Raw genomic sequence first — 7899 nt, 5'->3', positions numbered from 1 at the left:
GGGAAAGAGATTGTCCACTTCTACTCACAGTGAGCRTTCGTGCAACCTGAACCTTCTCTCCCTCTTCTTTTGCATCTTTGACCTAGCACATTTGCACTAGTAAGTCCTAAATGCATCTTTAAATCACCTGCTTTCAATCAATTGTGGCAGTTTGGGATTACGGCTGCAGTTTAGATACACACCAAGTTTATCTAACAAGTCTCAGCAACTGCAAATTTGATAGTGCAACTATAGCACCACATAATTGATTAGATTTGGGCCCAGTTTTGAACAGATGGAAATGTTTCATCCTCGTAAATGGACTGTCATTCATCCTTTTGAAAAACTTTATATGAAATACATATAGACAAAATTATCCACAAAAATAGCCTCTACCGTACTTGTAAGATCTTTCCCTGGTACTGAGAACAGAAGAAGTCAAGAAGTTGTAGTTTTTTTTTTTTTTTTCTTGTAAACTTATTTCAACCTTCTTCTATGAAAACATAAGAATTTCAGACCAGGTCGCTCAGTCTTTTTTGAACTGATGGAATTACTGAAGTTTGAACTCACTTCACAACTGGGTTTCCTAAATTTTACGCTCCCACACAAAGGCTGTAGAAAGTATGTCATCGTTCCTTGAGTCTAAGCTCAGACACACATGTGATTTGTCAAAGTTACTAAAAAACAACAAATGAAGGGAGTGTATTCCCTGTCTATACAAGAATCTGGTTAAAGGTAAGAATGAAGGCACAAGGTACCTGCCTACACAACTGTGACGTGGCAATAGAGCACAACAGCTTTAAATGAAATATTTTAAAGAAACATTATGTCACTACTTTTCAGATAAAATTTCTAAAATGTTTTTTTCATCTTCAGAAATGTTCTGAGGACATCTTTTCTGTAAGAAATATCTCAACTTTTCACCTTTCAGGTGAAAAGGGAATACATTACAAATTCCTAAAAGGCAGAACTTCCAGGGCTTCTTTAACACTAAAATTAATTGAATTCTTTTACAGTTCACAAAAGAAAATCACACTAGCAAGCCTGGGGAAAAACTATTCCACATTCTCAAATACGCATGTCAAGGTGTCAGCAAGTTCCACAATTCAAATTTTCACTAGTTACAGAGTATTTCCTTTTGTTCAATGAGAGATGTTCCTCAAGCACATTCTTCAGGCCTGTCATGTTTTTAGCGACTATTAAAGCCTTTTTGTTTCTTTTCAAACCACAGAGTTTATCTATTCAGCCTCATATGAAAGGTACTCCACGCTTTAACCAATTAAATTCCAGTTCATCCTGTAATAGATTTCACTTTAACTGCTTTCAGACCTAATACAAAAAGGTAGTTGACTACAGGCCAACTCTGAAAGCTTTAGGTAACAAGGAATGACAATACTCAATCACCCTTTCCAAAAATTGCTCACAGTTGTAGTCATGTCCCAAACATTTGCTTGTTCAAACTGACAATCCCGGTTCGCTGAACTGGAATGGTGTTTTTTGAGTATGAGCACTGACAGTTTGTGACTATTTAAAACCTCAAACAAAATTCAATTTGCTATATTACTGTCTCACCATATATACAACCAGCCATCATAATTTCGGATTCCAATCTAATCAGCATCTCACTTACAACCCATCATATTCAAAACACTAACAGTTAACTACGTCACTGATTGTAAACCATTCCTCCTACTGAGAAGTACTGTTTGGCTTTCTAATCAAATATAGCTAACAAAAGAAGGAAGTTATTTGGCATATTAGATTTGTCTTGAAAACAAAAACAAGTAAAACTTGAATAAACTTGGTTTAAAAAATGGAAACACCAGCAAACGCAGGACAGGTCAAAATATGGTGAATGTATGAGAAATTATTTCAAGTGAGTTCTCAAGTCACAAAATTATAAATGCAATGCTAACTTAGCAATAATGCACTTTTCTACATTGTTATTATGAGTTTCTGGGTCTAAAGCWACCATAATCTAAATCTGATTCTAGTTGACTTTATCGAGAGCTGAGGGCTCTCAGCACAGATACTGGGCCACAGAACAAAAGAGCTCCTAGCTCCTATGGGCTAGTGTATGAAGAAGGCAAACTGCACATTTCCATGATTTCAAGCTGGAGTAAGCTGGTGTTCAAGAATAGTCAGTAACTATCAGTAAGCCTAGATCAACTGCGCAGTGTCTAYACTGCACTGAAAACTGACTGAAAARAAATTAGTCTGAAAATAAGAGAAAAGCAAAATTAAATATCACATTCTGTAATGAATGASTTGAAGGATTTCAAACAGTTCTATATGAACAAGACAATGATACTGTCCCTAGACTGCCTCTCCCAGACAAATTTTTTTCACCTTTGTGAACTTACTATTAAATAGAAGTCTCCATCCCCAAGTTACCTAACCTATTAAGTAAATTACTTCCTGTTCTAAATCCAGCTGACTCTACTCTTCTTAGAAAAGCATTCCTGAATCTTCTCAAATTGGAAGGAAATACCTAGCTAAAAATTAAGGGCAGAGGAGATGTAATTATGAAAAACTCAAGGCTCCTGACATTTTTCAAGTTTCCACCATATCTAAGTATCCATCTCCCATACCTTTTCTCTAAACTCAGCATAAAGTTAATGGATTGCCATTAGCTTTTGTGCATTAATACTGTAGTCAAGGCAGTGAAATGTGCAGTAGTCTGCTTAGCCTGGCAGCTTCACTTAAGTATGCAGTAATAAGGGCCACTCTGCTTTTGGAATTTGTCTCGAGTTGGAATCTTTCTACTCCTCTAGAAAAACTTCTGAGATTTTAAATTAAAATTCAATCTTTGTCCTAACCTCTCTTGGCAAAATAGCCTCATTTCCCATGAACTCCCATGTACTGCTAATACTTGCATTATCTGATATGCAGGAAAAAGTCCAGAATTAACTTTAGCACACAGACTCATTCTCATCCAGTAACTGGCCCCTGCAGTAAAGCAGGTATCTTTACTTACAAAAAGCTGTGACGTGCAATTTTAATACCGCCTTAGAAGTAACAAGCAAAACATACATGCCTAGTATCATCAGAAATATATCTGGCAATATAAATGTCTCTATATCTATTACAAAGTTCTCAACAGTCTACAGGAAAAAAAGAGGAAAGAAAAGTCTCTATGGAATTATTAGAGAAAGCACTACATGGAAAAGAAAAAAAAATACCTCTTAATGTAGAAGTAAATGGATTAAGAATTACTAGCTCAAATTAGAGGAAGGTGCACTTTACCTCAAATATTTAGTCTTTATATTAAACACTACATGCACTTACTAATACATTCACTTACAACTATTAAAAAAAAAAAACATACCTAAGAAGTTTTTCTTTAARCAATTCCTATTCAAATAAAACAAATCAGGATGAGGAAGGAAAAAAAGGGGGGGGGGTACAGAACTAGCCCAAAGTGTTCACCTGAACCAGGTAACAGATTACTCACAAGCACCCTAACACAGAGACCTAGTATTTCCTTAGGCCTGCATTCAACTAGGGCTCTATTATCCAAGAAGCCCAAAGTTTCTTTTGCTGTTCTCTAAACGCAGGACAACACGAAACAACTCTGCTTCTTTAAGAGAAATGGGCTCACCCAAGGAAGATATGTGGTGCTAAATAATCTGACAGGAAATCCAGGCTAGTATAAGCATTAAAAGCAAAGTGCTAACGACTTTATGGGGATGTTTTCATTTTCATATGAATTTAAAGTATCAGGTACATCACCGACCTATATATATCTCCTTCAACTTGACATTATTACTTCACCTCAGCAAGAAAAATTGCACACTGCATAGAAAAAGTTACTAAAGCAACACAAGAAAATCTAGACAGCTCACTCATTTTTCTGGATAGCACTTTTACCATGTTACACACACACAGATAAGAAGCTGCCATGCTTCAGCTACATGCTATAACCAAACACAAAGAAGCATAGTTCCCAGTTTGAAAAAGTAATTATCCTTTTGACATCCTCTAAATTTTCTTTCCTTTGAGAAAAAGGGATGCAAAGTGGGGAGAAGAGAAGGAAGCATGGAATGGATRTTTGACTACAAATGTCAAGCAAGAGCTAATTACAACTTTTAGAACTATTACTAGTTTTGATATGTATGGAAAGTGTTAAAATCTCCATATCGAATAGTCTCACAAGGTGACCTTCCCCAAGATGATTCATAGCAAGGAAATGCAGAGCATGTTACCTTTCCTGTTGGTTTGCAGAATCCTCTCAGTTAAAAGGCCGAAAGACAACAGAAAAAGTCACAAGGAACAAATTCATTTCACCTCTTACTACACTTTCAGTCAAATCACTCCTTACACATCAATAACAGGCCTCGTTTATGCCACTCGTGATCTCATTTCCCTTTCTTTCTCATGTGCAAGTGATACTAACCAATTATTAATAAAATTACTACACTGAGGGAGCTAACACAACATAAACACAGGTAACAGTAGTCAAAACTTTGATTCTCCCATGCAGACTCTATTGACCTGTATACAAAACACACAAAAAGGGGGAAAAGAAATCTTTCTAGCTCCTACAACAATCTTTTATTTACTTGAACCCTAACAAAAATTGTTTTAAGAAGTTTTATCAAATCAATTCTGATGCTATATTTATAAAACATTGCATGATGAAGTATAAAAACACAGCATTAACTTCAGTAGTTCTCTTTAAAATATGATGACATGCATCTTCCTTTAGATACACAAGCCTATTTCTAAGGAATTGAGGGCTGGGTTGGAGGAGAAGGTATTTCCACTATCAAGGTTTCATGCTCTGCGTAAACACATTTCTCCGATTAAGGCAACAATCCTGCAGTTACAGTCCCTTCTAATRCCATCCAGGCAAGTCAATATTAGTTTGTGATACATCGCTGAACAGTATTTCTACCACAGAAAGCTACAGAAAATAATCCTCAAACTAAAATAACAGCAAGTCTACAACAGAATTAATTATTGGGTCTGTCCTCTGTTTATTATAAGCTCTTTATTTTGTTCAGGAAGACTCACATAAAAGGAATCCCTATGCATTTTGGTAAGCATCCTTAAAGAAGCATTTTTTAAAGTGTATATAAACACGTAGGGGGAATTGTAAAAGTGACATATGTAACTACAGCAGAATGATAAGAGAACCATATAATAAAAGAGTACTATTATACAAAGAAATCCTCATGAAAATCTTCTTTAGGAAGAAGCACTATTTATAATGATGATACTTACAAGATGACACATTCTACAGCAATGCTAAATTCAGCATATGGAGATTTTTTCCTTTCAATACAAGGCATTTCTGGATAGTGTGATGTGAAAAGTACATAAGAAATTCTACAGAATCAGACAGAAGTTACAAGGATTGATTTGTAAAGATTCAAGTGCTAGGGAGCAGCAAGAACAGGGTTGGTCCATGAGGGAAGCCAAGCCAGAGCTGAAGGTGACCACAGCACAGAGAGGGCAGAGACCTCACTGACACGGGTGCAGTCTTGTAGCACTGCAGCAAGGCAAGCAGAGCAGGTCTGGTTAACAGTAACAGGCTCTCCTGACAGTCCAGCAATAGCCAGATGAATAGCAAGCCAAATGTCAATCTGGGACATCTGGTCAAGTCAGGACAAGCAGGGGAGAAGGCTGAGCACAGACCTACCTGTCTCACAGCACTGAGCTTAAATGAGAGTCCTGGAGGGTAATTAAGGCCTACTGGTGCCCTTCAGGACCCTGAAAACRGGGATTAAACAGATACAGATTAAATGGAAAATAAATAGAAAAACTATCCAAAATAGAATCCACTCTGCTTCTACAAATCACCAGCTGCCCCTGCAGCAGTCTCAAGACTACTACTCTCTTCAGCATGGCATAGTAGCATACAGTAGAATCAGCATACCTTCGGACGCCAAACACATGGGCATATTGGATGCTCTCGCCTCAGACACAATACCAAAGAGGCTAGGTAGACATCTGGAAGGACTAACATCTTTTATCAGCCAGAGTTAACAGGTAACAACCGCAACACATTTAAGTTACCAGCACTGCACCCTGTTCATTGCCACCCTTTTGAAGCATCTTCCACCCTCTCAGCAGACTGTGCAGAGAAGATAGAATAGGCACACTCACTTCAGCCACTTCAGTGCAAAGTCCAGCAGCTTAGAGCAGGCCACTTCTCACGGTTGCTGCCAAAGTGGCTACCAACAGCTTAAGCTCTGCAGCAGGGATGGTAACTTCTTAAACCAAAGAAGAGTCTTTGAGCTTCCACATCTTAAGTGCCTAAAAAACACATGGAATGCTTTTAATCAAAACCTGCATGATTGCATTTAATTCACATGAACTGGTTTTCCTTAGAGTTGCTTCTCTCTTCTGTCCAGAACCATTATCCTAGGAATGCAAAAAAGCTAGGTCTTTAGTTGCTCTCAAGGTCTTCTAACCAGTTCTATGGCCCACTGCTTTTAGAGTTCTCAGTCTATTTTTTACCAGCAATTTAAAAATAAAAGCTATTTTATGTTGCTTGTTTTAAAAGTAGTATAATTTGCTTCAGATGATTATTATGTSCATAGTAATAGCAGGAAGACTACTGCAAATGTTTTCCAACTCTTTAAAAAAAAAGAATACTTCCTTTGCAATATATAACTTTGAATTTTAATTATTTTAAGTTAGATAACTCATATTATTTACTGGCAACAAAAATATACATATTCATGAGATCTGGTTTACTATAATCTTTATTTCTGACATTCTGCATTTGTGAATACTTAAAGTACTTTAGTTTGTATTCATGGGCAATTATACAGGAATCTCATACATTAGCAACGGATTGATTTGCAGTTAAGAGTTTCACAGCAAAGAAAGCCAATTCATTTTCTTCCAGAGGGCTGTGGCATGAGATCTGGGATTGATGCTTCCACCCTCACTTTTAAAACAATACTTGTTCTTGTCTAATCAAGATACTAATCAAGGTTATTATAATGAGGGTCAAAACAGTGATTTATAAATACATTCACTTTACTAGTTAGCAAAGGTCTGAGGAAGAAAGTTAAACATAAAGCAAGCATAAACAGAACAGTTAAATTATATGTGAATAAATGGTGCTTCAGGGGCAGAGGGGAGGGAAACATGTTATTTCTGTCATTCTGCCTTTATACCCCAGGGCTCCCACCAGTTACCGCTTGCTGATTTCCACTGAGCTTTCTAGAACTAAGTGCTTACTCTGCAAAAATAAGTTTTTCTTTAAAAATCTCTACATTTGTAACCAAGCTTCTTTCTAGGTCTCACCCTTCTAATCCCCCATTCTGTTAGAATTTACCCTTTCGTAGCACAAAGATCCTTCTAATAAAACAAACTTTAATATATTTTTAAAGGTCATAGGGAAAGTAAATGAATCCCACAAATCAGCAACAGGTACAAAGGGAGGAAAAAAAAAGATGAATACATAAACAGGTGAGAAATCTTGCCCTCTAATGCTCCTGCAGGCAGCTCCAACCATCTTCTACTGCAGTTAGAACTGAATTGAAAGACAACTCTTAACACATACATTGAGTAAGTTCTTTAAGACAACAAAACTGGCTGACACATGAAATAGCCATTTAACACTACCGCTCCTTCAAAAGGACACAGTTGCACAGGCCACCCAAGGAAAGCTGCCCCCATCGGTCTTTCCTTATGTGACAACAGACAAATGAATATTGGTGATGACAGTCATTAGCAAAGAAAAGGGKAGGATATGCTAGGTGCTTTTAAAATAGGGTTTTTGATCACCATATTTAGAGCAGCTCAGGCTAACTGTTGCTCTGGTGGGTCTCACTCTTGGTTAACTGACTATCCAAAAAGCCACTAATACTGCTGCAAGCTCTGATTTTATTCCAGGAATGTTTCCTTTAATAATAAAACAGTAATTTTGAATACAGTTTTGTTGTTGGGTTTGGGTTTTTT

Source organism: Rhea americana, unplaced genomic scaffold (assembly GCF_003343005.1).
Source record: "Rhea americana isolate MKP2758 unplaced genomic scaffold, rheAme1 scaffold_232, whole genome shotgun sequence".
Lineage (NCBI taxonomy): Eukaryota > Metazoa > Chordata > Aves > Rheiformes > Rheidae > Rhea > Rhea americana.
This window is presented reverse-complemented; position numbering follows the sequence as displayed.